We start from the raw sequence: 16,204 nt of genomic DNA on the forward strand, positions 1-16,204 counted from the left end.
TGTGAAGTCGTAACGATTAAGTTCATTTAGGATACTAATTAGGGGGTGATTTTCTCGATTTTTTTACCAAAACAAAAAGGGAATAACTTAATTTTGAGCGTAACTTGTTCACTTTTGATGCTAGAAATTTTTCTTATAAAACAAAAATGAAGCTTTTTTTAAACACTTTAAATAAGTTGTAATGAGTTTTCCCCGAAATGTGCTTCATTTTTGGTTATTTCACGTTAAAGAATATGAACCTATTTTTCATTAGCTATAACTCTGCTTCTACTAGGTATAGAGACGTGATATATACACCATTTTTTTAAATTTTTTACGGGCTGTATTTTTGCTAAAACCGTTTTGTCGATAAAATACTTACTATTTTAGGGGAGTGCAATTAGAATGAAAAGATACAATGTTTCGGAAAAAATCAAACAAGGTTATATTTTTCTTAAACTTTTTTTGTTAGTTTATAAATATGTTAAAGTAAAAAGTTCTACTCACCAATTTCGCCGCTAATTGTTTATTAATTGTTTAAACAATAACAATTATTTTGTATAAATAATGTTAAGAATATGGGTTAATTCAATATTTTATTTTGATAAAAAATGTTTTTATTTTAGTTTTGATTATGCTGAACACGAATCTGACAATACAATTTGCAAATTCAAAATGGCGGATTAAAAATGGCGGATTTTTTCCTAAAAATCCTTAAAAAGTAGTTGTAAAATCCGAATTTTTTTTATAAAACGTGTTTGTTTACATATATGTGGATATTTTTGAGAGATTTCTGAACCTGAATCAAATTTGATAATTTAAATTATAAAATGGCAGGTAAAAAATGGAGGATAACTGAAAAAATAGTTGTAAAATCATAATTTCTTTACAAAATGTATTTATTTCTACATATATTTATTTTTGAGAGCTTTGATAAACCTAACTTAAATGTTAACATTATAAACTATAAAATGGCGGATCAAAAATGCGGATTTTCTAAAAAGAACATAAAAAAGAACATTTTTCTAAAACATTTATTGTCTTTATTTTTAACAGGTTGTTGAATCTAAATTAAAGATTACAAATTTAAATTTCAAAATGGCGTATCCAAAATAGCGGATATTTAAATGAAAAACAAGTAGAGTCAAATCAAACAAATATGGAATTGCATTCTTAAAAAAAAAGATAAACAAATAATTTTCACAATAATATTAAAAATTCAAATGTATTAGAAAGAATATTTAAAAGAAAACAAATTTTCGATTAGAACGATATAATTACATATTGGAACATAGTTTTTAATTCCAAACAACTTTTCTTTATAAAAATTTTCGATATTGTGAAATATAAAGGTACTTTACTCTTTAGTGAAATTCATATTTTTTGACATACCTCGTACAAAATTAACAAAATTTGATATTTGATGGTTGCATCTTATGTTATATACGAAGCAGAGTATTTTTTAAAGAATAGCCTTTTTTCGTAAAACTGATATTAAAAAAGTTATCAATAGGTTCCATGTTACGCAGACATACTGTATACTGTATAAGAGCTAAAGGAAAATTTTTTTGTTGAACATTTATTATTGTTGAAGCTTATTATTAAATGTATTTTAGGTAAGTTTTACATAAAAAAGTTTTGATCACTCTGTATATACATTTTTTCAGCTGGTAATTTTCGGTTTTTGTATTACATTTTTGTTATCTTTCTTAGTTTTCTCAAAAAGAAATTGTTTATTTCATTTTTAAACGAAAATAATATAGTGATTTTTAAAGACTACATCCCAAGCTTTAAAAAATAGCAAAAAATTTTTATTAAATTTATTCAAACTTGAGTAATACCGTCTTAAAATGGTGGGAATTCTGTAAAACTACGAAGTTTTCAAAAATTACATTTTTTGAGACATCGTGTTATTTGAATTATATTTTTGAGATTTTTTTGAACAAAACATCGTTTAGTAAGATTATTGGGAGGTAAGTTGTGCAAATTTGAGAGTTTTATAAGTAAAATTGTATTAGTTACACATTTTTAAATCATTTTTAAACAAAATTCATGTAAGGCTCACTTTCCGCCCACACCGTACTTATGTCCACAGATTTTATTTCTTTATATTACAACTATAAGATAGCTTATTTCATCTTCTTTCATGTCCAATTTGTAAAATTTCTTTTGATCCATTAGTTAAAGAATTACGTTAAAAAAACTCAACCGTGCAATTCTTCCAACGCTAATTTACACTGCGCCTATGTGTGTGAGAAGGGTGACTTTAGCGTTATAAATAAAAAATTACAGAAGCTAGAGATTTAATTTTAGAAAAATCTTTATATAAGGTTTTTTTTGTAAAATTTTCTGAATTTTTCAATGGTCAAGTCAGTTTTTTTCTAAAAATTATATTTTTGTAGTTATTTAAAAAAACATCTAATTTCGCTGTTCATTTGTTTAATAAAAAATAAAGCACCCACTTCTCGAGTAGAACTTTTTGATATGTTGTTTATTAAACATTTCTTAATGAAATTACAAAAAGTTTTATCTTGTTTGATTTTTTCCGAAGTGAAAATCTAAATGCACTCCCCTATTTGAATTATTTGCGAAAAACCGTCTAAAAGCGTGGTTATTTTGTTGAAAAAATGAACATATTCACTGCCAAATAACTCGAAAAGTACTGACTTAGTGAAAAAACTCTATAGAACAAAAGTTAATTAAAATTAGCCAGTTTATCCATTTCCTGACTTACTTTGGACGAATATTTTTTCACCCCTAAGAGGGGGTGAAAACCACCCCTAGGGCAAAAGTACATATCGGCACAATATCACTTTTTTTCTTTGACATGTTAGCTATGTATGTGCCAAATTTCATGTCAATCTAAGCTGTTCTTTAAAATTTAGAGGTTTTGCGATATTTTACCGTTAAAGAACGGACTAAAAAAAATTATGTTAAGGAAAGAATTTACTGCCCGTCTTTCTCATTGCGTCATTGGTGGTCAATTTCAAAATCTTGCTGTACCTGCTTGTACTCAGAAGCTATATTCGATTAATAAAAGTTTACTTCGGAAAAAATGGGTCTTAGACAAAATATCTTTTACGTGATGCCTTTTGGAAAACTTAAATAACTCGTTGGTATAGATATTTTCTTTTAATTAATATTTTGGTCTAAACGTCTCTAGATAATAGTAAAATATAGTAATTAGGCAAAAACTATTAAACCGAAAGCAAAACATATAATGACAGATATAATACTGTAGATTGGGAATTATATGGTTTTAATATTTTTCTCTTATCAACTATTTCGTGTCTATATTGTCGGTTAATTATTTTCTTTATCTGTCTCCCTAAAAGCTTGTACTGGTCAGATTTATTATTCAGGATTCTATAAATGCTGATGCTCCTTAATTTAAAAGAGATAAAAAAGATAATATCTCTATGATCTACTAACAGTTTGGTCCAATATGTTAAAAATGTTTAATTAGTGGAAATTTAATATAAGTTATTTATCAATTTTTATTTTTGTTTCAGGTGAGTAGCCAGATAACAAAATAAGGTAGTAAGTGCAATCTTTATTATAGGATTCGAAACTGGTTGCTTAACTAGTAAACAGTGTTCCGATCAGCTCATATTTTTTTAATGTAGATGTTTTTACTAATTCGAAAATTTTCAAACTTGGTATAATAGTGTACTACATAGTGTTCAATTCAATTTTGGGATCAGAGTGTTAGACCAGGGCGGATTTGTGAAAAAACGTATATTTTTGGATGTGCGAGGTGGCATTCGGATTTTTGCAGATAAAGTTAGGTGACAGCTTCAATATTAATAATTATTGGCTTGTGCGCCTTCTCAAATATGCCCGGAACATTAATAGAAAAATTAAAATAAATAAAAATTTCGAAAAACATCGATTTTTTTCTATTTTCTTTGCTTATAATTTTAAAACGATTAATTTTGGAAAAAAGCCCTGGGAAAGTAAAATGAAGATAATTGAATTTTGTGTCATATTCGTCTAGTAAAAAATCTTCGTCTTAAAATATTACCCTTTCTGCAAAATAGGAATAAATATACAATAAGGGGGCAAAATAAGCCTATTCTTATTCAATGTTTTTCAACCACTTTGGTTGCACTTAGAACCTTCGTAATTCGTTTAGAAAATTCTTAGAACCTACTTAAATCGTCGACCAAATTTCAATAAAATCGACTTAATAGATTTTGCATAATAATTTTGCAATCTAAATTTTTTTAAAAAAGTTAAAATTTTTTAAAATTTGTCTGAACAAAAAGTAGACTATTTAGAAGTTTGCTAATTTTTTTAAATATAAAGAGGTGCTACCTATCTAATTCACTTTACAGAACTAAAATTTGATTATTTAAGCGGCCTCAGCACTGTTTTAAAGTTATAAAAAATTTTTGGTTTATAAACAAATACAGTGAGGATGTTTGAGTTGGAATAAATTTATTTTTCAGTTATTTATCAAATAAACATTTTTTTCTGTTTTAGGACAACAGTAAAATGTATTTTGAATTAAATAAATTATATACTTTTTTTTTGTCTCAATTAATTTAAAAAAGAGATTTTTGGGCATCCTGTATAAATAATTATGTTAATGTCTATATTAGTGAATAGAAAATTGAACAACTTTTCGAATAAGCTAGCACACGACCCCTATTCTCATTTAAAAAATCATCGATTACGTCATCACACCCAGATGGATGACGTCACTAGTATGATATACATGCCAAAAAATTATAATTTAAATATAAAAATCGACCTGTTTCGGGATTTATCTACAGAGTCGCCCGTTATCGAGAAAATTAATTTATTCCAACTCAAACGTCCTCACTATATTTGTATCTTTGTTTATAAGCCAAAAAATTGTTTATACCTTTAAAACAGTGCTGAGGCCGCTTAAATAATCCGATTTTAATTATGTAAAGTATATTAGACAGGTATAGCGCCTCTTGGTATGTAAAAAAATTAGCAAACTTTTAAATGGTCTACTCTTTGTTCAGAAAGTTTTTACAAATTTTACTTTTTTAAAGAAAACATTTAGATTGCAAAATTATTATGCAAAATCTATTATATCGATTTTAATGAAATTCGGTGGACGGATTAAGTTAGTATGTTGTAAGAATTTTCTAAGCGAATTATGAAGGTTCTAAGTGCAACCAAAGTGGTTAAAAAACATTGAGTAAAAACATGCTTATTTTGTATTTATTGCTATTTTGCAGAAAGAGTAATAATTTAAGACATTTTAAACTAGTCGTACATCATACAAAATTCAATTATCTTTATTTTATTTTCTACGACTTTTAGGCTATTGATTAAGTACTATAGAAAGGAACTACAACGTTAACGGGGTTTTATTATTTTATATGGTCAATAAATCTCTATATATGGAAAAACCGCGGAGTGCTACAATTTAAAGGGGTGCGTTTTTGAGAAATGGGTGAATTAGTCCCTGGGCACAGGTTACATTAGGGTGAGTTTTATGCACTTTTGGTACAAACACGTCTACATAAAAATTGTTTCGGGTTAAATTTGCTATCTAAATATTACTTTTTAAAGTCAAAGATACTTTTTTTTACAAAAATATATTCAAAAAAAAAAGCACAAAGAAACCCAAAAGAAAGAAATTTTGTTTTTTGTCCCATAACTTTTGTCCACGGGGATATAGGTATAGACATTCCTTCACAAAAAACAATCTTACATATTTTGTCTTTAAAATGATGTTTAATAGAGGTCATTAGGATTTAAGGTTTTCGAAATATGATTTTTCAAAGTTCGCCACTCACAGCAATTTTGGGCAATTTTCCTTGTTATTTCGCAAATATTGTTCTGTAACTTTTTTCTACGCAACCTTAGGCATATGCAATGGTACATGTAAGAGAAATAGAAATTAATTACCTTTAAAATGTTCTACTGTATAATGTTGTACGACTTCTTTTAAAGAGGTTATCTATTTCAAGACTTTATACTTTTAATGAGTTTTTATATTTTTCACGATTATTTTTTAAGTTTTCCCTTATAACTTTTGTTTTCTTCATTTAGGTATATAATATACAATTAAAAAGAAAGCTTATTCTGTTTACTTTAAAATGGTGTATTATAAAAAATTCTAGGATAATTTTTGAATAAGATATGCTTTTTCAAAATGTAATAAGTACTTGCAACGATTTTTGATTTTAGGATTATTTTTTAAATTCCTCATTATAAGTTTTTTATGTGATTGTGTGTTATGATTGAATCTTATTTTTTATAGGTAATACTTTCGATCCACTTGACTCGGCCGGGCAAACTTCAAAATATGGTTTAATTCCAATATTTACTGTCAAAGCTCCTGCACCACAAGCTTTGCTTGAAGAAAAATAGCATGTAAATGTACCAAAGGATGTACAAAAAACTGCGGTTGTAGGAAGATAAGAATTAGTTGTTCAATATTCTGCAAAGAGTGCATGTGCGTGGGTACTAATTGTGGGCACTCTAAGATAACTGAGGTGTCAGAGGAAGATATTGAAACTAATGCTAACGAAGAGATGGACTTTGATTTTGAAAAAATTTTAAATGTCAACGTTTAAATAATTTTAACTAAAGTGATGTTTTCTAAGACTAATGTTTATATAATCTTTGTAAAATCACTCGGTTTCCATTACATATTTAAATATAGATGATACACCATTTTAAAGAACAGAAAGTAAGCCCTCTTTATTGAGCAATATATAGTATAGTCATGCACAAAAAAAAGGTATACATAATGAGAAATTTCAGAAATAATCGTAATAAATGTAAAAAATAATATTATTTTTATATTAGGTATTATATAATATATAATATATAATATATAATATATAATATATAATGTATAATATATAATATATAATATATAATATATAATATACTATTAAATATATAATATATTATATAGTAATATTATTTTATTTTTATATTATATTATAAAAAATCGTTAAAATTATAGAAAACTTAAAAAACCATAACCTCTTTAAGAAAAGTCGTACAACGTTATACAGTAGACCATTTTAAAGGTAATTGATTTCTATTCCTATTACGTGTAGTATTGCATATACCTAAAGTTACGTAGAAAAAAGTTACAGAACAATATTTGCGAAATAACAAGGAAAATTGGCCAAAATTGCTGTGAGTGGCGAACTTTGAAAAATCATATTTCGAAAACTATAAATCCTAATTACCTCTACTAAACAATATTTTAAAGAAGAAATATGTAGATTTTTTTTCTGTAAAGCAATGTCTATACCTATATCCTCGTGGACAAAAGTTATAGGACTAAAAACAAAATTTCTTTCTTTTGGGTTTCTTTGTGCTTTTTCTTTTGAATATATTTTTGTAGAAAAAAGTATCACTGACTTTAAAAAAAGATATTTAGATAGGAAATTTAACCAGGAACAATTTTTATAGATATGTTTGTACCAAAAGTGCATAGAACTCACGCTAATGTAACCTGTGCCCAGGGACTAATTTACCCATTTCTCAAAAACGCACCCCTCTAGATGGTAGCACTCCGCGGTTTTTTTATATATACATGTCCATTGACCATATGAAATAATAAAACCCCGTTAACGTTGTAGTTCCTTTTAGCTATCTTATTTTGAATATAATCAATAGCCTATTTGTTCCAAATTGAATCGTTTTAAAATTATAAGCAATGAAAATTGAAAAAAATCGATGTTTTTCGAAATTTTTAAATATTTTAATTTTTTTATTAAGGTGATACAGTAGCGATCAACAGGTAGCCAAAACGCGTTCCAAGATTGCGGCTGTAATTTTGAATATTTTTTCGAGATATTTGGCACATGTATTCGTAATATAATAAAGAATGGCGGTACAGAGCCCAATTTAAAAAATATATTAATATGTGGAAATTACTCTATAATTAAATACAATATTAAAAAAACGAGCCTGTACCCCCATTAAGAAGAACAAAAAAATACACTTTCTTCAAATAAACTTTTTTATCCGATGCCTAGATTTTGTGTCATTTTGGAACTACTAAAATTTTTTATTTCATTAGTAGTTCCAAAATGACACAAAATCTAGGTATCGGATAAAAAAGTTTATTTGAAGAAAGTGTATTTTTTGTTCTTCTTAATGGCGGTACAGGCTCGTTGTTTTAATATTGTATTTAATTACAGAGTAATTTCCACATATTAATATATTTTTCAAATTGGGCTCTGTACCGCCATTCTTTATTATATTACGAATACGTGTGCCAAATATCTCGAAAAAATATTCAAAATTACAGCCGCAATCTTGGAACGCGTTTTCGCTACCTGTTGATCGCTACTGTTTCCTCTTAATGTTACGCGCATATTTGAGAAGGAGCATAAGTCAATTATTATTACTGAAGTTGACACTTAATTTTATGTGCAAAAATCTGAATGCCACCTCTCACATCCACCTCAAAATAGATCCGTCCTGAATGTCTATGTAAGTTAGACAATCTTTTTATTATTACCTAACCAACAAATTGCAAACAACGGCCATAAATATACTATTTTTACTACAAAAGCGATATTGCGTAGGTCAAAATTTTTGACGTAAGAGAAATGTCAAAACATTAGATTGTGACTTTTCATTATTGCCATGTGTATTATAAACTCATTATTATGTGAAAAGTTACATTCTAATGTTTTGACAGTTCTCTTACGTCAAAAATTTTGACCTACGTAATATCGCTTTTGTAGTAAAAATAATAGGTGCGTTCGCGGGTACAGTTGACAAATTGTCGCCGACAATTTCTAACCTCATTTAATATAAATAATATCGTTAATAGATACATAAACAAGGTATATTTACTTTTAATTAATATTAATAACTAATTATTAAATTATAATATTAAAATATACCTTGTATATTTATCTATTAACGATATTAATTATATAATTCTAAAGTGCGCATGCGTTTTGCTACTAATTTGTCGCCGACTAGTCCTCGACAGGCTCCCGCGAACGCACCTACTATACCAGTAGGTACTGTTCATACGATCTGAATTGGACCAGACGAATTTTTGGGGTCCGGTTAATAATTCTACGCGAGCATAGAGATTTATAATGTGTAATGTGTAAGATAAACATTTTTGTAATTGATCATTCCCCGTACATTGTCCACATGGACACTGGTGTGGCTTATTACTTTCTAACGCATGTTATTGGACAATACTGAAATGTAATTGGTCAAATTTTTCGGATATACTTAGGCTTAAAGCATATCGTTATCTCTCAAAAATGCCTTCTCATTTTTCAAAGCCGGCATGCAATATAAACACAAATAAACAGTGTCGTCGTCCGTTGTGATATACTTATAATTATTTTGTTTTTATATTAAAATTGTATTTTATTTTTTAGTTTTCAAATTAATAAGTACATTAAATGTCATTTGTATTGTGTACTTTTAATTATTAATTTTAAATTTTAATAAAAGTTAATACGATGTCAACTGGAACAGACGAATTTTTGGGGTCCAGTCATTGATTCTACGATGAGCATAGAAATAAATATAAACATTTTTGTAATTGATCACTACAGGTATTATCCAGATGGACGCAGCTGTGACGTATTGCTGTCTAACTTATCTTATTGGGCATTGCTGAAGTGTAATTAGTCAAATTCTTCGGAAGTGCTTACGCTAAGACTTTATCGTTATCTGGCAAAAAATGCGATCTCGGGTTTCTCAGCGATATAACCAGTATCGTCGTAATGCGACAGTAAGCGCACGTACTTATATTTTTAATTTTTTTTTGCAAAAGGCAGGCTTGTGTCTTAAGTTATACAGTAGGAATAAGTTGTTGTAAATACTTATTAAATATGGCTTTTGGCGACCGTTTGAATGTGATACCAACGAAAATACTAGTGACAATCCAATAATTGTTATTTAATATAAATACAGTATGGTGCAAATGTTTGGAATAAATTCGTTATTTCGTAAACCTGCGACTTTAAAGAAACATCCCGAAACAGGTCGATTTTTATTTTTAAACTTTGATATTTTGGCATATATATATATATCATACGAGGGGCGTCATCCATATGGGTGTGATGACGTAGTCGATGATTTTTTTTAATGAGACTAGGGTCGCGTGATGTCTCATTTGAGAGGTTATTTAATTCTGTATTTAGTAATATAAATATTAAAATATTTATTTGTAAAGAGTATCCAAAAAATATTTTTTAAATTAAATAAATTGACAAAAAAAGAAATACATTCTAATGCTGTCAGAAAATAGAAAAAAAATTATTTGACAAATAAGCATTGCTTTTCGCTTAAATTAAATGTTCAGACTTCCAAGAGGTAGGTGGTTGGCGGGAGCTGGTTTAAACATTGAATTTTAGCGAAAAACAATGTTTATTTATTATATAAACATTTTTGTCTATTGTGACAACAGTGAAATTGTATTTTGAATTAAATAAATTACATACATTTTTCTTTTAGTCAATTTTTTTGTCAAGTAGAGTCAATTAATTTAATTTAAAAAAAATTTGGACACCCTATATAAACAATTGTATTAGTATTTACATTACTGAATACAAAATTCAGTAACCTTTAAAATTAGCTATCATACGATCCCTAGTCTCATTTTAAAAATCATCGATTACGTCATCACATGAATAGGGATGACATCACTCGTATGATATATATTATGTATTAAAGTGTGTAAAAGTAGTATTTTATTTCCTTTGTTGAGCACTTTCGACAAAATTGTCATCATCGGAGCTAATGGTCAATATAAAAATAAGTACCACTGCTTATGAGTCATACAATATGTAACCACTACCTATGCATGAGCATATTGTTGAACATTAGAATTCTAAGTGTATTACAATATGGAAGGCGAATTGGTCGTTTTCATGTAAGTATTTTATTTTTGTAGTCACATTGTAGTCTCATTTCTTTAGCTTTGCACATTAAATTGCATTTGTATTATGTATTTTTAATCATATTTGATGGCAATTTCATAAAGAAATGTGAATATTTACTGTTTAAGAAATATTAGACCTTAATAATTTAAAAATAAAAATTTATTAATTTCTATTGCGCCGCCTATGTTTTACAGAAGAAGCCGACACTTGGTGTCAAATTTTCTTTTTAAAATTGTCCAACTGACATCGTAAGAACTGTACAATGTTATTTAATTTTATTAATTACTAATGAACCTGTTCAAGTACCAGGGCCCTAGTAATCAGGTAACATAGAACCAATATGCAGGAAAATCCAGGTGAAGGAACTTCTGGACTTCAGAATTCTCAACATGTTACTCCTCCATCCAACACATCGAAATTATATTCTACTGTTGTACACCAATCTAACAAAAAATTCCCAAGCAAAAAACAAGTCATATATACTAAAATCGATCCTAATAAAATTGTGAAATTTCCAGGCTTGTGAATGAAGCCTTTTGCATTTATTATTTTACTACTGAAGAAACAGTCACAGAATTTTTAGGAACAGGTAATGGAACAATAGTAATCAAGCAGGAACGTATCCAAGCTAGGACGTTACTCAAACCAAGGAAAAGACTAATAATTTTTAATGTCTGCCCAACAATATCTCACAATATTATAGAGACTGAACTACAAAATGTTGGTATGCGTCAAATAACTCCTTTGTGTTTTCTAAGAATAGGAACAACGAACTTTTTGTTTAAACATATCTTGAGTTATACTTACATTGCTCCTAAAATATAGAAAATATTCCAGAGTCTGTAATAATTAATTAGTCATAAAAAAATCAATTACGGAATTTATTTTTCACTTCAAACACAGTTATACTACATTTACAAACACAAAGGTTATCTGGACTCTCAGTGTACAAATAATATAAACACACAAATATCTATCGAAAACACACCCTTTATTTCTGAACCAAATTGTAAAATTCTCATCCTAATATAACAGATATAACAGCCAATTATTATCCATTCTTCACAATATCCACAACAATCAACTAATAGTACACAATCGAAAGAAACTACCAATGGTAGGGGAGCAAAGTATGCTAAATGTGCAGTCACTCGAGCGCTTTGGGGACCTATTGGGTTGTGATTATTAGGTCCTAAAACCAAAAAAAGTTAAGTAAAATTTTTCATTTTAGCGGGCGCTTGCCATTTTTTAATTTAATTTTCCATTTCCATTAATCGTTTTTTCCGAATATAGCGCCATCTATCCATAATTCGAAAAAATGTTTCGAATAAAAGTTGCTTATTTTTATGCAGAGAATTCAAATCTGCAATAAAAAATGGGGGCTCCCATTTAATATTTTAAAGTAACCCCCCACCCCACCTCCGTGGTGGGTCGCGTTTGATACCATTCGATATATTTTTCAAAAATATTAAATAAGTGTATTTTGCAGTTTTTCGATCTGATGTTTATTTTGCTAAATATCGCGGGATTTGTATTTAAAATTTTAAATTTACCCGCCACCCCTCTCTGTGAGGTGTCGTGTTTGGTATCTATCGATAGATTTTTGAAAAATATTGAACGTGTAGTTTTTAGTTTTTCGATCTGACGTTCATTTCGCGAAATATTCGCCTTTTTCTTGTGAAACTTTGTGACTCACCAATTCCCTTACGCCCCGCTCAAATCGTCAGATTTTTGAAATATGTATACACTGTTTTGCATGTACTTAACTTACCTTATCTTAATCTGACAATTTCGAGTATTTTTAAGGATAGATTTTTTTTTTCGGGCCCACCTAAACGAACTCCCCTGTGTTAAGAGCCAATATATGGCAGAGGTACATCTGCAGGGTACCACGTTTCTCCCCATATGATAATCTGACGCGCTCGAGTAACTGCAAAAATCCCCGCTTGGGCTCCCCTACCACAATATTCCTCCATTAGACTAAAATCCCACACAAACGCCTATCCAGCCAGATAACGTTGAAATGAATGATCTCAGTCACAATCAACATCCAACATTTTCTGACACTCAATCGTCCAAACGAATGGCATTACACTTTAACGAATGTTTAAGAGCGTAGGCGCAAAATCTTGGCCGGATGCTATTTAAATGCCTTTGAAGATTACATTATTACCGGGGGCCGAAAGTCCCTTAGAATAAACAAAAAGTTTCTTTTAAACGAAATATTTTTTGAAATTAAAAATCACACTAATTCTCTCTTTTTTTCACCCCTGTAACTTAATAAAATAAACATAGAAGTTTTCAGGAACTTTCGTCCTCGGTAATAATGTAATCTTTCATTCTGAGTTTAAATTTTTTTAAAATACTTATTAGTTTTCTCAGGATTTGAAAAAAATGAATGCATTTAAATAGCATTGGACCAAGATTTTGGGCCTACCCCCATAAGTGAAAATAATTCATCTAAGACTCTTAATTTTTTACGTGCCCTAGGACTGATTAACCAAATTTAATATTAACTTTGTAATTTGATGTACTTAAATACAGTTCATTGCTAATAACCCCCTGCGGTTGAAGCAAATTATAAATAAAAAAATCTTTATTATGGTAGGGGAGCCCAAGGGGGGATTTTTGAAGGTTACTCGAGCGCGTCAGATTATCACACGGGGAGAAACCTTGTACCCTGTAAATGTACCTCTACCATATATTGGCTCTTAATACAGGGGAGTTCATTAAGGGGGGGGGGGGGGGTCGAAAAAGAATCTATCCTTAGAAAAACTCGAAATGGTCAGATTAAGATAAGTTAAATAGATGCAAAACAGTGTATATTTCAAAAATCTGACGATTTGAGGTAAAGGAAGTGGGTGAGTTACAAAGTTTCACAAGAAAAAAGCGAATATTTCGCGAAATGAACGAAATATCGAAAAACTAAAAACACGTGCTTAATATTTTTCAAAAATCTATCGAATGACGTCAAAAACGACACTCCACGGAGAGGAGTGGGGGGCAAATTTAAAATTTTAAATACGAATCCCGCGATATTTCGCGAAATGAACATCAGATCGAAAAACTAAAAAATATACTTATTCAATATTTTTAAAAGATCTATCGAATGGCACCAAATACGACCCCCCGCGGAGGTGAGGTGAGAGGTTACTTTAAAATCTTAAAGAGGAGCCCCCATTTTTTATAGCAGATTTGGATTCCTTACGTAAAAATAAGTAACGTTTATTGGAGACATTTTTTCGACTTATGGATAGATGGCGCTATAATCGGAATAAACGATTGTTGGAAATGGAAAATTAAATTAAAAATTGAAAGTCCGCCACTTTATGACAAACTTAACATAACTTTTTTTTTTTAGAACCTACTCTTCACAACTTAATAGGTCACACCGCTCGAGTGACTGCACATTTAGCATAATTTCCTCCCTTACTATTATATGTAAATAAAAAACTTCTTCTTCTTTTACTTCTTGGAGATCTTTCGGTCTGTTTAATTCTGAAGCTGCCTCTGGTTAATTTCCTGGGAGGTAGATTGCCAACTATCCCTCCATCTATTAGGTGGTCTTCCGGAGGGTCTTGAACCGGGCGGGTTGTTTTCTAGGGCAATTTTTGGGAGTCTATTCTCCTCCATTCGTCTTATATGGTTGTACCACATCTTAATGTCTGTTTTTCTCAATCTGTCTCTTCTTATTTTCCCCACTATTGTTCTTGGGGTTTTCATTTAAAAACGTTTTTCAAATAAAAAACGTTTACTGCAATTTGCTATAACAATTTAAATACATTTTCGTTTTAGTTTTCTATAAAGTTATTATTACTTGAATAGGCAGTGTGCCGTAGATAGTTAGCACTACAAATTACTTTTCAAGTTCGAAATTATTTTCCCATTTTTTATTTTTTTTTATTTTGCGTTATACATTTAATCAACATTATAATATCTTACTCAAGTATACCTAACTTAAAGTTATTTTTTTTTCTATGCACCTACTACCATCTCGTTAGTTGCAATGCGTGGACTAATAGAGTCGAAAATTTGACTTACGACAGAGATAGCAATATACGCATTCTCTGAAGAACCTCTTAAAAGAAGTCATGATATAATGAAACCGAAGATATAACACCACGCAGCTCCTGTCAAATATCAAGTGACATCAATACGTGACGATCCCGACATTTTTGTCATTTGTTGTTGTTTTTTTCTGCTATTTATAAAACAGATTAAACATTAGGAAAAACTGGTTGTCAGAAACGAGTTCAATTGCCTCTACAATACCTCCTTATAGAAAATAATTCTAAAAATGACCATCATTATATAGCTATTTCTCAATTAGAACAAAATGAGATCGATACTGAAATAACCCCACAGAATGTTGAAGATGACCATAAAAGAATCGGTAGATATGAAAACTGGAAGATATAACCTAAACCTAAGAAATTGTGATTAAACTAAAAAGCGCTCACACAAATTTCCGCTGCAGAACAAGTTACAGATGTGATGACCAAACCTCTAACGAAAATAAGATTCCACATCCTCTTAAAGACGGGACTGATGTAGATGCGAAAAACCTTTTTAATAACAGAAATTATTGAAATTTAGTATGTATTAATAAGGTTTTTATCATTGTATTCAGTGAATGTCATAATTACGTTAGTGTGATAATAATTTTAATGAAAACATCACTCTTTTAAGTGCACCTTTGCCTATTGTATCTTCAATAAATCCATAATTCACAAAAGTTTATATCAATTACTTTATTACTACGTTTCGTAAAAAGAAATTTAACATAAATAATCCGTAATTTTCTTACCAGAATGCTTCCACTCTTCATGTTATCCATACGTTATTTAAAATTGGCGCCGCTAACTAGTCACGTATTGACGTCATGCGCAGAACCGAACGAATTTAAAACCCTTTGGTGTCATATCTCCTAAATTTATTGTATCACGAAAAGAAGTGAAATCGTCGATAAGGGTGCTGGTTGCGCTCTCTGAACTAAGTAAAAATTAAGACAGTTTTGGCTTCGCTTTGCAACTAAATAAAAATGGTACATGTACATTTTTATTTTCTTTTTTTTCCTTTTTGTAAATTCATTCTGTTTATAGCAATCCGCCAGTTCCTTTTTTTGTTCGTCATGTAGTAACGATTGCGTTATTTTTGCCATTATGGTTTATTGCTTTTGTTTTTCTAATGAGACGAGTTAAGTCTACTCGAGCCATTTAACCTGGCCTTTTTGGCTCCTTCCGAAGGGAGTTGCGATGGCCGCAAAGGCAGAAACTAAGACGATTAAATTAAAAGCCCTTTCAGTCGCCGTATCCTTAAGGGATGGATACAATCATTTGAGGAGAATT

The sequence above is a fragment of the Diabrotica virgifera genome, chromosome 1 (genome assembly GCF_917563875.1).
Source record: "Diabrotica virgifera virgifera chromosome 1, PGI_DIABVI_V3a".
In the NCBI taxonomy this organism is placed as follows: domain Eukaryota; kingdom Metazoa; phylum Arthropoda; class Insecta; order Coleoptera; family Chrysomelidae; genus Diabrotica; species Diabrotica virgifera.